We start from the raw sequence: 21,466 nt of genomic DNA, 5'->3' as shown, positions 1-21,466 counted from the left end.
TAAGTGAAGTAGGAGACTAGTGAGGACAGTTAAGATGAGACTGTGTCAGGAGCATGTGCCTACCGGGGTCCAGGCAGGCCAGCTGCCCAGGAGTGATGAGCAGCTCCAGTCTGCCTGCAACCACTCTCCGCCCCCCCCCCCCCCCCCCCCCCCCGGGGGAGGGATTTCTTCTTGCCTGGAACACTTTTACTTGCTTAAATGTGGCTAGAAAGAAAAGGGCTGGCCTAGTTCAGCTAGCCCTGGCTGGTCCCAGGCCTCAGGGGATTTTCTGGAGATTAGCGGGCAGCCATCCTCCCCTGGGAGCTTCTGGTTGGCAAAGGGTACAGCTGGCTGCAGGTTGGAGGGGCTTCCTCATCTGTGGGGTCGGGGAAGAGGGGGCGAGTAGTGGCACAGCGAGCGAGTGGGAGGTTCTGTGTTGGGCGTCTGTCTGCCCGCATGCCTGCCTCTTTGTTGCTCTGAAGGAGGCAGGGGCTGGGCCTGCAGCTGCCTGGGCAGAGCGGCTCCTGCGTGGGACACAGCTCCTCTCTCTGGTCCAGACTCACCGCTTCGCTCTCCACTCACCTCAACTGTCTGCGTGGGGCATCGGGCCGGCCTCTCCTGAGCAAGAAGATTGTGGAAATGACCTTCTCTAGGTGGAGCTGCCAGCCCTCTGGGAGGTGTTCAGGGAATGGGCCTGGCTGGGGACAGCCCCTGGAGGAGTGTAGTGAGCTCCGGCTGGGTGTGAGCTGGGCAGTGCTGCACCCAAGGGGCCTACATCCAAAGCTGTGTGGTGAGGGTGAGGGTGGGGCAGCCGGGCCCAGGTGTCACTCAGTGCTGGGTTCCTGTCTGTCGGGCAGGGCACAGGCAGCCATGGGGCTGAGGGTACAGGGTGTTAAGGGGCAGACAAGATGTAGAGAGGAAAGGTAGGTAGTTCCATCAAGTTTCTAGGCCAAGGAGATGCTGCAGAGAAGCAGAGGATGAAAGGAAATAAATGAAGGACAAACGGGCAGGGGGTTGCCAGGCTCCTGAGTGTGGATGTTAAAGTCTGGGGGTTACAGGATTTCACCTGCCATTGGGCTATGCTCCAGCTCTGGTGGGGGGTGGGGTGGTGGTGCTGCAGCTGATGGGAGGGGGGGCCCAGCTGGACCTCGTCCTGGGTCATTCTGACCCGGCCTTGGGTACCTGGTGAGATCCTTACTGAAATTGAGGTGAATGGGCAGGAGGTCTAATGCTGCAGAACAAACAAACAAACAAACAAACAAACAAAACAACCCAAAACAAAAACTTGACCTTGGGCATAGAAGGCCTGGATTCTGCTTCCAGTTCTGTTGTGGACTTGCTGGGGGCTCTGGACAAGTCCCTTCCCCTCTCTGGCTTTCCATTTGCTCCTCTGTAAAATGCAAGCCATAGAGGGGAAAAAGGATTTCAAACATTTTCAAGCAGCAGAACCCTTTGTTCAAATGAAATATTCCATGAATCCTCCTAACCATGACCACTCTTAATTAACCGAGTGAAATGGTGGTGTGTGGGGGGGGGAGGGGGGAAAGTCAGTGCTCTACTCACTTTTCTTCTTAATTCAGGACACATTTAGGACCTAGTAGTCTAGCTCATCTCTAAAACCCTGCTTACAAATGCTTGTCATGGATTTTAAACATTATGTATATTTTAAACCAACTTTTATTGAACACTTACTATGTGCCAGGCACTGTTCTAAGCACTTAAACAAATATTAGCTCTTATTTCTCACAGTAGCCCTAGGAAGGAGGTGGCAAAATTGAGAGGCACAGAAAGGTGGTGACATCTCAAGGTCACACAGCTCCTGAGTGGCACAGCCAGAATTCCAGCCCAAGCTAGGGGTCTAGATTTGAGGTTTCCCCCCACTTCCCTGCTGTCTGTAGGTGACAGCAGAAGGAGGTGGCTTGTCTCCTGGTAGAAGGACCATCCAGCAGGTAACTCATTTCTGCAGGTGCAGACTGAGACAGTCTCTGGAGAACTGCCCCTTGGGCTCTGGATCTGGTGGAGCTGGGAGAGGCCTATCTTCCGCTGCTGGGACCGCGGAGGCCCCAAGATGGCAAAGGCGAGTTTATAACAGCAACGTTGCACGCGTTGGCGCGTAGGAAATTGAATGCGGGAGTTTCTCCGCCAGGCACACACTCTAACCACCAAATTTATTTAAGCAGATAAAATGCAGGGGGTGTAATGTCAGATTAATGGATAAATAACCGTTCTGGTTTTTGGCAGGATGGCGGGGAGCGGCAGTGAGAAGCCTCATTATGTGCGGCTCTGCCTCGAAGAACAAGCCTCGCGCTGCAACCCCAGCACCCGGGCCCGCGAACAGAGCATTAAATTGTTGGGAATGGCTCCCCTTCACTCGCAGAACAAAGATGTTTTCTCCAGAATAAATTGACTCCCTCTCAGCGCGCTGAGTCCCTGTTTCCCACAAATGCAGCCTATGCTCCAGGCTCCGCTCGCCGGGGGAGGGGGCCGGTGCGGGCCTGGGAACGCCGCGAGGGGCGCTTCCTGCCCGGGGCGAGGGTACCGGCCTCAGGGGCTCTGGCTCCCGGGCTCTCCGTCGCCAGCCTCTGTGCTTTGGGGGGAAGGAGCCTGCAGTTGTGTGCACAATGCAGGAGTCTCATGAGGCATGCGGTTGCAACTTGGGCGCGTTGAAAGGCAGTGAGCTGCGTTGTGGTTAGGGCTTTGCGTTTTCACGTCCCTGGGTTTGCACGTCGGCTCACCAGCTGTGCGATCTTGGCAAGTTATTTAACTTCTCTGAGCTCTTGTTATCCTTGAAATAGGGCTGACGGCGCTTTGAACCTAGGGTGAGGAGGGATAATGAGATAACGCAAACGGGGAGTGCGGGAACCCTGGACAGCGCAGGCAGCCACAGCCAACCTTTGGGGGCGGAGCTGTGGGCGCAGCTCCGCCAAGGCGCCGCCTCCTGCTTCGGCAAGCTTGGTGTCCTAGCAGAGGGGAGGGATGGGGACTCTGGGGTGGTGCGTGCTTCTGGACTTTGACCCCGTGGCATGGACCAGGGGGCTGGGCTGAAAGATCGAAGCTCCTCAAGGTGGCTGGGCGAACAAGGCCTTCCTCCTGGCTCACCAAGGTCAGCCCGGAGCCTGGCAGGCTCCTGGTTGGGTGGGACTAGAATCTTAGGGGAGACTTGGCTTTGGCCTGGGCTAAATTAAAAAAAAAAAAATTTTTTTTTTTACATTTATTTATTTTTGAGAGACAGAGCACAAGTAGGGAAGGGGCAGAGAGAGAAGGAGACACAGAATCTGAAGCAGGCTCCAGGCTCTGGGCTGTCAGCACAGAGCCTGGCAGGGCTCGAACTCACGGTGAGATCATGACCTGAGCCAAAGTCGGACGCTTAACTGACTGAGCCACTCAGGCGCCCCTGGCCTTGGCTAAATTTAAGGCAGATTTCGAGCTGCTGCCCTGGCTGCCCTGGGCACAGTAAGAGCGTGGCTCAGAGAAGCTGGTCAGGGGAGCGTAACTGCTTTCTGTTCCAGAACAGCCCTTTTCTCCCTTTTCCTTCTCCTCCTTCTAGAAGCCATGTGTGGCAGTTGATAGAGCATGAGTGGAGGCCAGACTCTTTGCTGTCACCTTCTAGCTGTGTTACTCTGGGCAAATTGCTTCCTCTCTGACCCTCAGTTTCACCACCTGCTTTCACTTTGCAAGACTGATTATGAAGAGGGAAGCTCCTGGAGCAGTGCCAGGCACATAGTAGGCTCTGGGCAGTAATGTTCTGCAACAATGTTTATGAAATGCCTAGGGCTGGTCTCTGGACATGTGATGGTGAGCAGGGCAGCCATGTTATGGTTTCTGGGAGTTGGACTGGGGAGCAGGGCTGACCAGTGTGCTGGTGGCTGCCTGGATGCACACATGTCCCTGTGAGCCACTTATGTGCACCTGCCCAGAGCCCTCAAAGTTGGGTTGCATGTGGCAGAATCTGGCCTTTGGGGCAGTGGGGTGCCTGCGTCTTGCTCTGCCTTCTTCCTCCTCTGTTGTGCCTTCTCCCTGCTCCTCACCTGCTGCCCCAGAGTTTCTGACTGATCCAGCCCAGAGGTTGGGAAAGGAAAGTCCAGAAAATGTCCTGGGGTTGGGTTTGGTGAGATGAAGCCTGCTGCAGATCCATGGGGCACAGATCCCTAGGCGTCTCCCAGCAGGATCATCAGGCACCCTTTGGGCACTAGGGTCCCAGGTGGGCAGAGCAGATGAGGTCCCTGCCCTCAAGGAGCTTTCAGTCTTCTCAGTGGTGGCAATTACTGACCAGTTTCCCAGTGCCAGGCTTGGTGTTAGTGCTTTTCACATCTAATCCTCGCCGCAAAATGGACAGTCTGTGGCCGATATTGAACCCCACTCCTTTCCCATGCTGGCATGCCTTGTCTGACCTGCCTCTTTCCTAGGGTCCCGCAAGCCCTACCAAGATAGAGCTCTGGGCTCGTGGGTTGGAATGTGGCTCTGTCCTCCTCTGATGTTGCAAGTCACATAATCCATGTGAGCCCATCTCCTCATCCACAAAATTGGGATAATACTTATACTGCCTCCCAGGGGTATGAGAGGGAAGCCACCATGCACAGAGCTTGGACGGTCCTGGGGCTTGCCCGAAGTGGCTGAGTGTTTTGCTCCCCAGGTAGTGTTTTGCTTCCCAGGACTGCAGCCATGTCCCCTGCAGCCCCAGTCCCTACTATTCCTCTGGTTTTGGAACCATGTTTGGGAGGCATGAAGGGGGCTCCCTGGGCAGCACTCCATCTCCCACCCACCTTGTCTTTGTTTAGCTTAGAATTAAAGAAAGCCGAGGCAGAAAACACAAAATATTTCCTGTATCGCAAGTGAAGGAACTGTCTGTCTTGTCAGCTCCAGAGCTGCCGGTGAGCTGCTGGTAATTGTGGAGTCTGGCTGTGGGGGCCTCCCCTGGGAGGCTTGCTTTCCATCACTGTCCATGTCTGTTATCATGGTTATCACATTCCCAAGCAGACTCTGGGGAAGCAGGGCTGACCAGTGATTTTCCATTTTCTGGAGGTGCAGCTCCCACCTCCTCTCACTCCCTTATTCCACTGGCCCAGCTCCTTATGGCCCTCTCAGGCCTCACCTCGAGCCTCCTGTGATGTCACCTGGTATTGGTGTAGTTCATTTCAGTGTGTCTGTCTGTGTCCCCACTGAGATCATGAACTCCTGAAGACCCTGCTGGGGTCCAGGCTGACGTGTGCTGCAGGGATCACTGAAAAGCTCTGATGAGGAGCACTCAGCAGGACGCTTGTGGGGATCTCAGGTTTCAGAGGCAGATCTGGGTTCTAAATCTAGCTTTGTTACTTGCTCCATGACCTGGAGAAAGTTACCTAACTGCTCTGAGCCTTGTTTTCTTCATTTCTAAAATGAGGGTGATACGGGTACCTGCTGGCTGTTAAGAGTTGGTATAAAGGTTATCATGAAGTTATATCCACGGTGCGTAGCTTAGTGCCTGTCACCGGGGTCAGTGCTTAGAAACGCTGGGTCAAAAGTGGCAAGAAGCCATGTAGGCAGTGTTTGAATTTCCCTGTGGGAAGTAGGGCAGAGAACGGGGCATAGGAGAGGAGGGTGGTTGTTGCCCAGACCACTCCGTAGGTGGGGAGAGGGCAGGGGCAGACTCTTGGCTGTCTTAGGACTGGGCGGGAATGACTCCCACTGAAAAGCTCATGAGAGACTGATTTTTTGTTGAATACATGTCAGCGTGTTAATTCCCAGGGAGAAACCACTGCCTGGGTTCTCACATGCTCCCCCCAAAAGGTATTGCGGTGGGAAGTCCTATCTTAGCTAGCTTCTCCAGGAGCCAGGTCCTTCCTGCGTGCTTCCCACATCCATCTCTCCTGCGGGGGGACCCTACTGGGTGGTTCCAAGGACCTTCTTGATCACCACTGGGAGCCTGCTCTGGACAGAGGTCAGGACATGGCCTCTAACCAGCCTCCTTGGCTTGCTCCATTCGTACTGGATTCTTCCCATCCTTCTCCTTCCTCTTACATCTGCCTCCTTCTCCCTCTCTCATCTGTCCCCCTTCTCCTACACATGCCCTGACACAGACGTGAACTGTTGGGGGTGCAGTTTTCCAGCGGGGCTCTCGGCTTGATTAAATTGGAAGTAATTTCACTCTTGTTCTGATTTGACACTTCCAGGTGTTTCCCGCCATGTTGGTGGTACCTGCGTTTCCCCTGTTTTTCTTTATAATTTATGTGTTAATATCTTTATGTAATTTTATATATGATTATATACATGTGTATGGTTTAATCATTTTAATGATTCAGAGACATTTTGTTTTTGCACGCAGATAGTTTGCAGATAAAACTTAGGAAGGACGGGCACTAGACTGTCCTCAGTGAATGTGGGCAGATCCAGATTTCTGAGTGACAGGATTGCTGCTGAGGTTTGAGAGCAACCAGTCTGGTCTTTGTACTTTTTGGGGGGTGGCCTGGCTCATCTGCCCGTGGGCAGGGGCTGAGCTCATGAAAGGAAGCAAGTCCATGTTCTTATGGGTTCTCTCAAGCCTTTTTTTTTCTTTTAAAGTTTATTTATTTTGAGAGAGAGAGAGAGAGAGCACGCATGCATGAGAGTAAGAGCAAGTGGGGGAGGGGCAGAGGGAGAGAGAGAGGGAGACAGAGAATCCTAAGCGGGCTCCATGCTCTCAGCACAGAGCCCAATGCGGGGCTTGATCTAATGAACCACAAGATCATGACCTGAGCCAAAATCAAGAGTTGGATACTCAGCCACTCAACCCACTGAGCCACCCAGGTGCCCCCTCTGGAAGCGTTGAAGGCAGAGCTGGGGAGGACATGTGACGAGTCCCCTGTCAGCACCCACTTCTGTGAAGCCCACAAGTGCACCGTTTCCCTCATCAGAATATCTCCCTCTCTTTTTCTTTGAAATTTAAACGTTATTCAATCATGAAACTTAGCATGCCGTTTTGTGTATAAACTTTTCCTTGGCACACTGTGTCCTTCTGATTTCTAATATCAGTTCTTTGTTCAATTCCTGTAACTCTTCTGATGGGCTTATGAATATAGCTGCAGTCTGTTTCTTACGTGTTCTCTGTGAATCAGAGCCCCCACATTGGGTTCTTCCAGCATTTTCTCTTCTGTTGATCATCTTCCCCATGAAACAAGTCTTCTATTCATTCGTCCCATGTTCTGGATATGTGTGGTAGCCTGTCTTATTGTTCAAGATATTCAGTGCTTCTGTCAGTGGGAGGATGTACAGGCTCTGCTCTGACAGTGTCATCTCTGGCCACGTGATTTTCTTGGGCCAATGAAACAGGGGTGTGGATACCTTAAACCTCTTCTGAACAGAAGCTTTAAGAGCCATCGCGTGGTTCTGGCATGTTTGTCCTCTCTTCTGCCTAGGGAGGTGGGGGCTGCTTCCTCAGCCCGGATGAAGATGCCATAAACCAGAGCTGTGGCCAAGCTGCAATAAACACGTAGCGTGAGGGGTACATAACCTCTGGTTGATGCAGGCCACTGAGATTTGGGGGTTGCTTATTATGACAGCATATCTTAGCTTCAACTGGCGAATACAATACTAATACTAATTGTCTCAAATGTGATTTTTGTTTTCTGATATAATTTTGTTTTCTGATATAAATTATATAAGTATAATTTGTTTTCTGATATAATTCTGATATAATAATGTTTTCTGATACAATAATGCCGATTCTGTTTTTTGCTGCTTCCGATCACAGAGATGTTAATTAAAAAAATTTTGTATTGAAACAAAAATTTAGTACTGAAGTATAATCAACCTACAGTGTTCTATTAGTTTCAGGTGTACAGCATATTGATTCGACACTTCTATATGCTATTCACCGCTCATCACTATAAGCGTAGTTGCCATCTGTCACTGTACATTATTACGATGTCATTGATTATATTCCCTGTGCTGTAGTTTTCATCTCCGTGACTTATTTATTTTATAACTGGAAGTTTGTTCCTCTTAATCTCCTTTATCTCTGTATTCACCCATTCCCCCACCCACCTTCCCTTCTGGCAACCACCGATTTATATAGAGATATTAATTTGTTTTGAACTCTATTATTCAATTGATGTAATGTATTTTTTGTTCTCATTGAAAACAACTGGTAGCATTTTTCCAAAATCTTCTTATGTGGGTCTGTTTTAGGGTTGATGATTGCTCTGAAATTGTCCTGCTCTCTTTTCTTTTCTTTTCTTTTCTTTTCTCTTTCTTTTCTTTTCTCTTTTCTTTTCTTCTTTTCTCTTTTCTTTTCTTTTCTTCCCTCTTTTCTCTTCTTGGACTGTAGAGATTTTACTTCCTTTACCTATTTATTCCTCTTTGTGTTTTCTTGGTTGTTCCTCCCTGCTTTGCTGTGGGATTTGGTGGCTGCCTCGGGGTGGAAAGCTAGGGGTTGTAAGCCTGGAGCGGGACACCCACCCAGCACCCTGGCTGGTGGGAGGAAGTGTGTGGTTTGAGGCTGGGCACGTTTTCAGCTTGTCACTGTGGGTGCTGCCGGTGCTCTTTTTTTCAGTGATTGCAGACGGTTTTAATTGGATCAGAGGGAGAAAGTCCTTGGCACTGCTCCCCTGTTCTTTATCTTCCTGGAGATAATCCCTTTAGGTGTCTGGAGCTGGCTCTCATGTCACCTTCTCACTTGGCTGGCCTCTTCCCAGGCTTTCTCTGGTCTCTTCATCCACACCTCGTGACGAGTCTCTGTGTCCTGTACACCCGGCCTGGCTGTTGCCTTCCAAGCCTTCCCCATAGTACCACTGTCCCTGCTCCGTTAGAGCCCAGACCAGAGTGGAACTCAGCTCTCAGCTGACATCTGGCCTGTTAAACTGGCCACGGCTGGGTGGGGGCGGGGGGTGGAGGCTCTCTCTCCTTATCCTGGCTGTCATACCGTTAATTCACCCAGAAGTGGCCACATCAGTCTGTTGGCTCACACTCAGCTTCAAGGTGGCTGAACCCAAGTCTGCCCCAAAGCTTTTCACTGAGTCTTTTTCTGTGCTTATGCCTTTGGCCTTCTAAACTTTTAAGTCTCTATCTATCTCTGAGTTATATTTTGCTGAATATGGGCCATTGTTTCAGACGGCCAAAATCTTTTTGGATACCAACACTGCCATTCAGTAAATTAACTCTCTGTGCAGTGGGATCAGTAGCAATCAGTGTCCTTTGCCAAGTCACTCATAAAAGTCGAATGGACAGATCTGAGGACAGAGCCCTGAGGCATGTCACTAGAGACACTTTGCCGGTTGTTATGAATCATCCTGTTTTGGATCTGGTTAATCTCTGAATCCACCTAATTATACTAGCACCCAGCCCACCTCAGAGAAGACTCTGGACTACTTTGCCGAAACCCAGCTCTAAACCTTAATGTGCAGATTCTTCAGGTAAGTTAGTGTTGGGCAAGAAACTGATCACACATTCCCAAGGATCACTGAACAGAGTTGAATGAAGAGGAACCAACCAGAGACAGGGAAACACTGAGGGACCAGCAGTCACAGGGAGCTACACCATCTGTGGGCCTGAAGGGGCAGGGGAAGGGGCAGTGTTACGGAGCCTGCGAGAAGGATAGAAGGATGCAGAAGGCAAGAGGAAGTTGCCCGATGGGAGCCTTGGCCTCAGATGGGGGAACACGGCCATTGCAAATCTGGGCCCAGCTCAGCTCTCTCTCTGCTGATGCCTCTTAGTGGCTGAAGCCAAGGAGGAGCCAGGGGAGCGAGGGAGCCCGGGAGTAGAGTCCCTGGAGGCCAGTCTCATGGGACACTTACCAGGGTGGATCGTGAGGTGCAGGCAGAATAAGCAGCTTCCCAGGTCAGGCTCTGACTGCACATGCTTCTACAAAAGTGCTACCAAACCTCCGTGTGGTGCTACATGCAGTTACTTATTAAGGTCCCCCCAGATTCTGTGAATTAAATATTTGTTTGGGAGCTGGTTCCCGGAAATGGAGAGAGGGCTTCTTTGTCTGTTGTCACCTGTGGATTCTCTTGCCAGTGGGGTGACTTTAATTATGGTTGTGGGGATATGATGATACTTGATTTTTGCAAGTCAATGCTGTGGGAGCTAGCTGGCCCATTCCTGTGGGAGGAGAGCCCCCAGGAGGGGGAGGGTTTGATGGGTGCCCATGGAATTGCCCCTCTGCCTGACGCTGTTGGGAGCAAGACACATGGATAGAATTCAAGCAGACACACCTGTGGGGCTGGGGGACTTGATTAACTTCTGAAGAGCTGAGCAGTTTCTGTTCCAGGCTTGCTTCTGAAGGGAAGGTCGGGTTGTGATCTGAATGATCCTGTTTCTCCAGGAGCTCTGGTGACTGGCTATGGTGTCCATCCTGGGGCAGGTGGTGTGGTGCTCAGGGGTGTGTGGGTTGCGGAGAGCTGAGATGGAGTGTGTTCTGGGCTGGGCAGCTGAGGTGAGGGCCCTGGAACTCCTCTTGAGTTGTCTATCCACCTGCCGGCCCTGCCCAGCACAGGTGAGTGCACATGGCTAGTCTCCATAGCTGCCATATGCAGGGCCTCTACCTGACATTCAAGGCTGAGGATATCCCAGGATTCCTAGGGAGAGCGTGGGACTCTTCTGCCGCCCAAGGCTGGGCACTGGGCAAGAGAGCTGGTGACGGCAGCAGGAGGAGGGCCTCCCAAGCTGTGGGTGCTCAGAGCCTAGCCATGTGTGCACCCAGATGCCAAGGGATCCCAAGGGTGGAGAGGCCAGAGAAGGTATCCCTGAAGGGGCCAGTGTGTGCATGTGTCTGTGTGTGTGTGCGTGTATGACATTGACGTAGGCCACAAAGTATAGAGTAAATCTGTTTTTGTTATTAATTTTAAAGTATAAATGTACTATAATATTTGTGTGACAGAATCTTTGAAAATGAAAGAAAGAAAAAAAAACCCACTGCGTTGCAACCCAATCAGGGTTGCATTTTGGCTTGTTTTCTTCTAAGGCCTTTCTCAAATAATCGTGATTTCTCAGGAAGCAGAGGGCAGGGATCACAGTGGGGTGACATTCAAGTGGTAGAGGGTCTACGGGGCTGGAGATTTGGTGGGGAGCATGAGGGAGAGATGTTGGCTACTGAGGGCAGGCCTGGTCTTGGGCTTTAAGGGTACAGGCCCAAGCAGGACTTGTCACAGTGGGTTCCCTCATGCAGCCTGCCCTGGGGGCTGGTCCTTAATCTGGGTTCTAGAGGCTTTCCCTTGTCAGTGCAGGCAGCTGTCAGTGAGGTGATGAGCAGTGCCTTGACAGGCACAGCCAGTGGGATCCTTCTGCTCTCAGGGACACTGACTGGGCCCATGTGACAGGCGTGGGGCCTGGCAGTTCTGCTGCTGGGAACTCTGGTCCCCTGGGCATTTCTGTGGCCTAGAGGCAGCTGTTGGATATTGGACAGATGATGGCCAGCAGCACAGCTAGGAGCTTGCCGGGCCCTATGTGCCATTGTGGAGAAGCATGCCGGTCCAGAGCTTGGCCCTCAGCCCCAGCCGCACATGGAACCACCCGGGAACTTGTAAAATCAGTGACTCTGGGGCCTCTATATTCTGGGGGTGCAACCAGCGTGTCAGGGTGTTTGAAAGCTCCCCAGGTGATTTTTAAAGAGCAGCCACTGTGGTTCTCAAATTTCATATGCATGAGAATCACCTGGAAATCTTTCTAGAAAACACAAATTGCAGGGCCCCACCTCCAAAGTTTCTGATTCATTAGGTGTGGGTGGGGCCTGAGAATTTACAAGAAATTGAATGCTGGCAAGTTCCCAGGAGATGCTAATGCTATTGGTCTGGGGAATCACACTTTGAGAAACCCTGACCCAGAGGAAGGTGATTGGGGAAAATCCCGGTACTTCCAGGTGATGAGGGCAGGCAGGTGTCAGCTGTTCCTGGTGGTGAGGCCAGGTGTTGACTGTCACACAGAGGTGGTGAGAGATGTTTGTCAAAGTGGTATGGGATGAGGTTGGCTGTCACAGGTGGTGAGGGAAGGTGCTGCTTGGCACCCAGTTGCAAGGAAAGGTGTTTACTGTCACACCCACAGGTGTTGGCTCACACAGGTAGTGGTAGAAGGTGTTGGCTTATATCAGGTAATGAGGAAGGCTCTTGGCTGTAGATGTAAGAGGCAAAGGAGGGTGCTGGCTGTGACAGGGGGCAAAGGAAAGTGTTAGTGTTAGTAGGTGCTGAGGAGAGCTGGTGGCTTTATGTGTGGCTGGAGAGGGAAGGTATTGGGCTACCAGCTGGTGAGGAAAGCTGTTGGCCATCACACACATGAAATGAGGGAAGGGGGTGTCTTGTCACAGATCTGAGGGAAGGTGCTGGCAGTTACAGGTGAAGAAGGAAGGTGCCGGTCCGTCTATTTGGCTAATAGGGTCCTTCCATCAGTCCATTTGCCATGGAGGCAGAAGTGACCTCTGGCTCCAAGTTGTGCGTCGTGTCCTCTGTGTCCTGAAGCCTTCAGGTCCTGCCTGCAGCTCAGATGGGTCTAAGAAGGCCAGTGGAGACCCGAGGCCTCCTTTAGGTTGGGCATGTTTCTTGGTCTTGGAGGGAAGGGTGTTAAGGTCAGGCTGGGAAATGGAAGCGTGGGGCATTGTGGGGGGAAGTGCTTTGCACAATAGCAGGCTGGCCATGAATAATGCATCTGCCACAGAAGGAGGGCCCCAGGAAGCATAACTTCCCCGCACACATTCAGGAGGCACATTTCAATGCAGAAACCACAGGAAGGGCATCTTTCCTCATCTCTGTCTTTTATCATCAGTTTCCAATTGAGAATCACAGCAGCCCGTGTCCTGGGGCTCCGGCCTGGTGCCTGTGGGGAAAACAATCCTCCCAAGAGCAGGCTGCTGAGATGCATGATTTGGAGCCTAGTCTTTGGAGACGACAACACGCAGATGAGCCGTTCTTTTGGGGGAAAAGACAGAGCTGTCAGCCGGCTGAGTCTGATGTCCCTTGTTTCTATAGCTACAGTAAATGTAATTACCAAAGAGTAACCCTTTGCGGATTTCATTGTAACCTCAGATAGCTAATGACATTTACTGGGTTTCTAGCAATCTGGGACAAAATGCTCATTTTGAATTTAACATGAGTAATGCCATTTTCCATCTTAGTTAAGTACTTTGTGTCATAAAAGAGTTATCTGCACAGAGCCCCTGGTCCTGTCAGTAAACATATTACAAATATTATCACCACTTATTTTCTGGATGAAAGATGTGGTGAAGGCCCAGAGAAACGCTCCTCCTTTACATTTATGACTCTGCTTGGAGACTCAGCAAATTCAGCATGAAATCATCGTGGAGGTAATTCAGACTGTGCACCAGTATCACACGCAGCTGGAGGCCCCCGGAGATGTAATGTTATTTCAGGGAGCACAAACTATGTAAATACATCCTTCCGCCACTCGTCCACGGTAGGCGTCAGACGGTGTCACTCAGCTACCATCACAGATGATAGATGCTGAGCATCTTTGGCCTAGGAAAATAGAAGTCTTTGGCTGTAGCTTGTTAGGGGAAGACGCATTTCCTGTCTGTTCCTGGATTCGTGAAGGATTTGCACACCAACGCAGAGTTGGTGCCAAACCACATATTCGTTTGTTCATCCATTTATTCATGCACCTTCCAGATCCAGTCGCATAGCCCCATCAATAATTAGTATGGTGCAATGTCCCGGGTGTTCTGATGGAGAGGACCAGGGGTGCTGGGACAGGAGGAAGCATGGGGAGGGCAGGCATGTGAGCTGCCTGGGGGAGTCCGAGGAGGCTCACTGGGTAGGTGCCACTCACCAGGGGTCTAAGTGGATGTGAGGGAGCTGGGCAGCCTGAGGCTGAAGGCAGGTCCTCCAGGTTGGGCATGATAGCAGAACTCTTCTTGGACCAAGTCCAGCATCTGGACGGAGAGAGGACTGGCATCACCTTGCCTCCCCTTGAGCCCATCACTGCTTCAGAGGTCTGCGGGACTGAGGGAGAGCCCCAGTGGGCCTGGGGGTCAGCACGACTCGGGCTCTACGCCTATCTCTGCCACTTAGTAGCAGGGCCACTTCAGGTAGGCCCCACGCGTGTGTTTCCCCACATATCAAATGGGGACCCTCATCCCACCTCCTAGAGTGGCAGTGAAGATGATGTGAGACGCATCAGGATGCGTGTGCTGCGAGAGGTCTTGCTGAAGGCACCTCGCTGAGGATCTGAGAGCGCCCATCAGGATGTTCCTGTAGGAGATTTGGCTCACAGAGCTTTCCAGGACAGCCCTTGGCTCAGCTGGACCTAGAGAAGCCTCAGCAGGTGCCTGACCCTGAGCTGTCGCCTGCATGTGCAGGTGGGTGGGAGGTATCCATGTCTGGGCCAGGTGTCCGTGCTCCCTGATTTCCAGTGATCCTGTTGAGTGACCGTTGAGGCAGCTGGGTAATTGCGGGCCTGTTTCACTCTGGCTGCCACCTCATCCTGGCTCTGAATCTTGTTGGCAGTGATCAGCAGACAAATTCCAAAGTGTGAGGCCGTTGGAGGAGGCACTCCTGTGCTGCCCTTCCTGGTCGTGGATTGAGTGAAGTCCGGTGGCAGTGCTGACTCCAGACCCGCAGGCCTCTCCTTCTGGGGTCTGGCATTATAGGAGCTGAACGGAAGGTCACAAATCTAGGATTTTCCAGGAAGAGCTGGGAGGTGGCCCTTCGAGGCTTGAGGGCACCAGCTCCTGGCAGAGGGGAGGGGCCTGTAGAAATAGGCTGTAGCCCCAAGACTGCATCCTTTGTTGTTATGTCGTCACATTGCATGTCAAATACACACCATTTTAAAATAGCCCTTGGACAAGCCTGCTGAGTGTCCCTTTGCGGAGATGAAATCTGTAGAAACAGTTGGAGGCTTGGCATCCTGCTGCTTATTGGAAGGGTTTCCCTTTGCCCACTCCAGTGCCGAGGCCTCCCCATCTATCCCAGTCTGTGCACTGAGAAAGTGACCGTGGAAATGAAGGAGCTGCTGGAAGTCAGCAGACGGGGAAAGCTTAATGTTAAGCGATGTTGGGGAGGTCACCTCGTCCAGCCCTCTGCTTCTGCATAGGGCTGCCCCGAATGCTCTGAAAAGAGGGAAATGTGCCATATTCACACTTTGTTGGAGCCCCATCTGCATGGAGGGAATCTTTGACCCTGGAAACCATGTCCATATTGGCTCCTGCCTTCGCATCTTATTCAGGTGGCATTCTTGTTCAACCAATTCATCCGTCTTATGAAATCATTCATTCATCTCTTTGTGTAATCATTCATTCATCCCTTTTTCCATCCATCCATCCATCCATCCATCTAGTTATCCATAGCTATATCCACTCATCAAACATTGATGAGGCCCTCTATGTAACTAGGGATTAGAAATACAGACATACAAGCAAACTTGTGTAAGGGGACCTGGAAGTGCAGTAGTTGGGTGGAAATTGGAGGTTTTGTCAAGGAGGGGGTGCTGGGCTGAGTCTGAAATTAAAGAAGGTATTGGCTCTATGGAGCCAATGGTGGTTGAAGGAAAGGGGTCCCAGGCAGTCCCCTCTGTCTACAGAGATGTAGAGGCCTGGAACAGCTCTCTGCTTGTGGGGGAGGGGAGAGGGTGGAGAAAGGGAGGTGAGTCGGGATCAGTGGAGGACAAATGGAGGTGGAGAGTGGGAGAAGAGCTTGGACGGTAGACAAGACCCTCAGTGAGGAAATGAACTGTTTGGCCTTTGGTTTGAGGGTCGAACAGGGGCACAGTCAGGTCCGTGTTCAGAAACTGGAGAGGGTAAAGTGGAGACCTGGATGGGGGGAATATCTGGCTCTGCTCTGCAAGGGAGGACTGGTGGTCTGTGGTGGCCAAATGCTGGGTCCTTTCCTGCCCCTGAGTCCTCACCCCAGAGCACAGGCCCTGCTGTCAGGAAGGGGCACTCTGGGAGCCCTCCATCTCCAAAGGAATATGGGACCCTCTTCCCATCTGAAGGGGAAAGTATTTGGGGATAGGAGGGTTTTCTGGGGACCCGCGTGTGCTGCTCTGCACCAGAGTACGGGCCTCCGTCCCCTTCTGGTCTTGGTTCCTCCTGTAGAGGGGCAGGTGCTGGCACCCACAGCGGGCCAGGGCACTGTGGCCTGATGTGCTTGCTCCAGCCTCTTCGATCCTGGTGGTGACTGGAAGGTGGGGATTGTCACACCCAGTTTACAGATGGGGGCTGAGGCCTAGAGTGACTGATTTATCCCAGGTTATATGACCAGAGCGGAAAGTAGAGATTTCTTCCAAATCTGCTAATTCTGAAACTCATGGTTATTTTTGGTTGATCCATACAATATTGTTGTTTCGACCCATCCAGGCAGCACCCCTCCCCAGCTCTCTTCCTCCTAGTTTGGTGCTGCAGATGTGTGGAATATGCTCCCTTGCCCTGAGTGAGTGAGGCCTCGGTGCTCAGGCGGCCCCCAGCCTGCTGAGGTGGGGAGTGTCGGTGGGTGGAGGCGATTGCTGGCTGGCGGAAGCCATCTCATTATTGCCTTTGCCTCGGAAGCCACTCTTTCTGTGCCATCTCCATGCTTTGCTTGTGGGTTCTTGGGAAGGAGTGTAATAAGCAAGGATGGAAATTCTATACATTCCAGTGGAGGTGGGAGGCAATGGGAGGCATGGGCAGCCCCCTCTATTAGTGGTCCCTGAGTCTAAGACTCATTCCCTAGGCTCCAGAGAAGGGATACAGATGCAGGCCCAAACCCCTTGGCCTCCTGTTCTGCTCAAAGGAGGAGCCCTAGCTCTGTCCAGGACATACCACCCGCTCCTCCCTGCCAGCCTAGTGCTAACTTCACCTGGGCCCTGGGACAGTGTCCCTCCACTGCCCAGCCATGCTGGGGCCTCCAGGACTGGGACTTTTTAAAAAAAAATTTTTAGTGTTTATTTTTGAGAGAGAGAGAGAGAGAGACAGAGAGAGAGAGAGAGAGAGAGACAGAGAGAGAAAGAGACAGAGCCTGAGTGGGAGAGGGGCAGACAGAGAGGGAGACACAGAATCTGAAACAGGCTCCAGGTCCTGAGCTGTCAGCACAGAGCCTGATGTGGATCTCGAACCCACAAACCATGAGATCATGACCTGAGCTGAAGTCAGATGCTTAACCTACTGAGCCACCTGGGCATCCCCAGAGCAGGGACTTCTTGATCACTTGTCTCTAGAGGTTGTGCTGGCATTTGGCCTTTAGAGTGGTGAGAAACACATTCCAGTCTGGCCTGGAGGGCCTGGAGACAGGTAAACACAGCTACCAACTCATGCTAGGTGCTCAGAGGGCCTGGCATCGGGCCCATGCTGGCCCTTTCAGACTTTGCCAGGTCTGCTCGAGGGTGGAGTTCTGGCCCAGCCCATTTCTCCAGCTCATGGTGTGATGCTCCTTGGGGCCTCCTGGGGCCTGGCCTGAGCTGGTCTCTGCTGTGCTTAGTGCTGCTGGTTCCCACGCTCCTCTCATTTCCCCTTCTTGACTTCGGACTCTAGCTCCTGCCTCTCGCATCTTGGCTCCCCCACTTTGGAGCGATCCTTAGAGGGCATAGCTGCCAGTCATGGCCTTTTGTTGGAGCCCCGGGGCCTCTCTTCCTGGCCTGCTGTCCTTGGAGACAGTGTACAGCCAACCTTTTGGTTTTGGGAGACTGGTTGGGGTCTCTTTTTAGTGATTAGTTTGAGAGTCTTTGTGTCTATCTGTCTCTCTGTCTGTCCATCCCTCTATTCTTACATTCTTCCACCCACCCATCTGTCCATCTGTCCATCCATCCATCCATCCATTCATCTATACATCCACCCACCCACTTATCTCTCCGTCTGTCTGTCTGTCCATCTGTCTGTCTCCTCATCCAGCCAGCAAGTATTTGTTGATACTTACAGTGTTCCAGGCACAGTGCCAGGTACTGGGGACTCTAAAGTAGATGGGTCCTGTCTGCAGTTGGAGAGGAGAGCTCTTTCCTCATCTGTGCAGAGGGGCCATCAGTCACCCTCATGGGGCTGGTGTGAGTTATTACTTAGTGACCGGAAGCTGTCACAGGCATGGTGAGCTGCCTAAGGGCTCTGCATAGGTTGACTCATCATAATGGTATCTAGGTGAACGTGATGTGAGCAGGGTGGGCTGGAGGGGCGGGCAGGAGCCTACCCTGGCTGGGGGAGGCCCTGGGTGGGGTGTGGCTATGAATAGGTAACTGTGGTGAGGACACGGAGGCCTGGAATAAGCTTTTAGGTGGTGTCAGGAAGATGAGGGGGTCTCTTGTGCAGGGTGCATGGGGTTGAAAGGGGCTCTGGGCAGTGGTGACCTGGGGAGACCTGGGCAGTAGCACCCCTGGGGCGAGGGACAGGTGTGGAGGAGACAAGGCCAGTAGGCTGGAACAGGGGCACTGGGTGGGCAATGGGGGTGTCAGTGAGGGGAATCTCTGGGCTTTGTAGTCCCGTGTGGTTGGACTGACCCCCAGCTCCTTCCAGGGTTATACTCCACTGCTCTGGGAGCTGGCCTCTGGGTGCCTGGGTTTGGGGTACTGAGAGCTGATGGAATCCTTATCAGGAACTCCCTTGCCTGTTTCTTCTGGTGGTTGGAGTCTAGCCCCTACCTGGGCTTCTCTCAGGGCCCAGACACATGTCCCGGGCACCAGAGAGGCTAGGGGAGAGTGAGGAGAGATGCCCACAGCAGGCCCTCAGGGAACACAGGTGGGCTATGCGGCTTCCCAGGAGCCTTTGGCTTTGCCTGAGTGGCTCTGGTCAGAAAGGGCAGGAAGTGGCAGGGTCAGTGGAGAGAGGTGAGGGCAGAGTGTCCTCTGCTTCCCTAGCTGGCCCTGAGCCCAAGGCAGAGAGGCCTGGAGTGGGATGGTTCTGGCCAGGCCTGGTCCCCAGATTATAGTGCCTTAAACATCTGATGCATGTTGGCTGTAAGTAATAGAGTAAAGCTAATCATAATAGGAGATAACGATAATAATGCTAATGAACCTTGGGAATAGTTGACCATCTGAGGGGAGGAGTGGGCCCTAGGATGGCCCACTAAGATGGGTGGGCAGCATCCTTATCTCCCAGGACACTAGGTCACGTTACGGGCCCTCTTGCCCTGAGGATTTCTGTGCCAACTCAGGATGGCGGGTGGATAGTATCTCCTGCACCCTTTCCCTGGGTGGAGCCAGTCCCCCAGAGCCTGGGAGAGGAACTTCTAAGTGAGGAGGGCTGGACACAGGCCCATTGGTCTGCAAGGAGCCTCAGGCCCTGCACTGGGCCACATTCCTGGTGCCAAAGTTACCCGCCATTGCCCTCGGAAGAGAAAGGAAGAAATGAAAATGCTGAATCAATGAGACAGGGGTCTAATTACTCTGGATAGCATCAAACCTCCAATTTTGGGCCCGGGTGCTCTCTTTAATTTGGGGTGTTTAAATATTTACCTGAAATGGAGGGGAAAAAATCTTTTGGGCTGCAAGGCTATTCTGGCAGCAATGCGCTGAGAAATTCATTAAACCGCAGTTAATTAGGGGATGAAAGATACATATATAGCTCATTAGTTCAACCCACATAATTTACATCTCAGAGGATATTCGAGTACTAGCTCAGCTCAGGCTCTCAGAAATGGTGTCTTGCAACGCAGCCTCTCATCGTGGCTGCCTCTCTGGGCCTGTGGGACTAGAGAGGGGGCCCTGGCTGCCCTCCATCTGTTTGTCCGTCCAGGAGAGGGGGAAGGTACCCTGGGCCTCGCTGCCCCTCCTGTTTCCCACTGGAGCGGTGGTGGCCTGGCTGGCTGTGCTTCTGCTGCCAGGGATGATGAACGAGGCAGGCAGTGCAGCCCCCTCACGGCCGAGCTGCTTAGCATAATGGTGCGGCATCTGAGCAGATTTTAAGCTGCATCGAATCCGGTTCCTAGATGGGGGACATTATCCCTGATTTAATCTGTAGCAGTCAGAGAAATCAGGGCTCTAGCGTCAAATCCCCATGTTACTCTACCAAATTCTAGTTCTTGTTCTGCCACGTGCTTGGGCCTCTCAGGGGGCTGGGGGCTGCCTTGGCCCTGCTGAGCCCTGAGCCTGGCCTTGGATGCCTTGAAGAAGAGTCTGCCCCTCCCCGAGACCCCTTTTGCCAATTGGGGACTTTGATGGGATTACTGACATTGCCAGGGGTTCCCATGTAGCCACTGTCTCCTCTGGGGGTAGCTGGGGAAGGTGGTGCTGGTGGGGAGTGGGGTTGCTTTAAAAAAATTCCAGTGTCCTCCTAGTTATGCCTCTGGTTTGGGAACAGAGACACAGAGAGGAAGGGAGGAAGTGTGTGTGCACCTGTGCATGCGTGTGTGTGTGTGTGTGTGTGTGTGGAAGGGGTGGCAGTGAGGGCTGGGGAGACCACATCAGACATCCTCAAGGATCGGGTGGCCCCTTCTCCACCCTGGAGCCTGAGCTTGTGCTGGGGGCTGTGAGTGACAGAAGGGTGGCCGCCAATAGGCCTGCGGGTGGGGATCCCACACCTGCCTGTGAGTATCTGTGCCACTTTGGGTAGGTAACTCTCATCTCCAAGCCTCGACTTCCCCATCCGCAAACTGGCAGCAACCGTCCCTAGCTCAGAGGCTGTTTCTGAGAATTAAGGGAAAGATTGCAATTGAAGCTCTTTCTCCAGGGCCTAGCATCGAGCAATTGCTCAACAACTGTGAGCTCCTTTCATTCTCCTTTTGTTACTTTACCTCAGGTTCCTCATCTGTTAAATGGGGTGATGTTGCCTTGCTCACAGGGTGATGTGAGGAGCTGAGCCCCCTTTGGAGCTTGGCACGCAGAACCTAGTTGGCCGGGTGGCTTGGGGGCCATGGGGATGAACGTGGAAGGGTGGTTGGAGGCTGGCAGTGTGGTTCACAGGCCTGTGGTGGGGCTCGAGAGTGACTGAGACCTCAAAGGCTTCATCTGAGGACACCTGACTCCTGTTCTGGCCTCCCCCATTGGAGACCTGCCCCACTGAGCTCTGGTTTGTCAAGCCAGACTTCCTCCTCTTCCTTAGGGTTGGTGCCCATTCCTGATGGCACTACACCTGTGCCAGGATCCTTGCTACCAACCACAACGTCCACCATAGCAGCAATGGCACCAAGAATGACTGTCGACATGCACTGTGCTTGTGCCATGTGCCAGGCGCTGTCCCTGGAATGACATCCTCATCCTCACCCTGGCAAGTGGGTGCCCTTAGGACCCTTATTTTACAGATGAGGCACAGGGAGCTTGGGCCAGGTCTCAGGCCGTGCCAGAGGGGTGGGTGTGTGGGCAGGGCTGTGGGAGGGACCAGGTGAGGGGCTGGTGGAGAGGCTGTGTCCATCTGTTCGTCCACCGTCAGGGTCAGATCCTCACCCAGCCACTTGTCACTGTGACTGGGGGCAAGTCACCTTGCTGTGCCTGAGTTCCTCGTCTGTGACCTGCAGTGTCATCACATGGAGGGGTACGTTCACCCATGTAAAGCCATTAGCCCCGTATCAGGCACATGGAAGGCTCTGATTGCTGGGGGCTGAGGGGTGGGGAGCATGTGCTCCTGAGGGCCCTCTGGGAAGAGGGGGCCTGGTGCTGGCACCAAGCTCGTGGGCCTGGCATGGACCACTTCCCTTACTGG

The 21,466-nt window shown here is 52.7% G+C and overlaps 1 long non-coding RNA gene across 1 annotated transcript; it reads right to left on the bottom strand.

The window, feature by feature from the left end:
- Positions 1-2,133: 2,133 nt before the first annotated feature.
- On the bottom strand, positions 2,134-17,893 carry LOC122201930. Its single transcript, XR_006194380.1, has 2 exons — positions 17,760-17,893; positions 2,134-2,793 (listed from the first exon to the last, which is right to left on the bottom strand). It is a non-coding gene; the product is annotated as an uncharacterized LOC122201930 (long non-coding RNA).
- Positions 17,894-21,466: the final 3,573 nt, after the last annotated feature.

This window comes from Panthera leo, chromosome D2 (assembly GCF_018350215.1).
Source record: "Panthera leo isolate Ple1 chromosome D2, P.leo_Ple1_pat1.1, whole genome shotgun sequence".
NCBI classification, from domain to species: domain Eukaryota; kingdom Metazoa; phylum Chordata; class Mammalia; order Carnivora; family Felidae; genus Panthera; species Panthera leo.
Note: the sequence above shows the minus strand (reverse complement) of the source record. Positions and strands in the feature narration are given on the sequence as shown.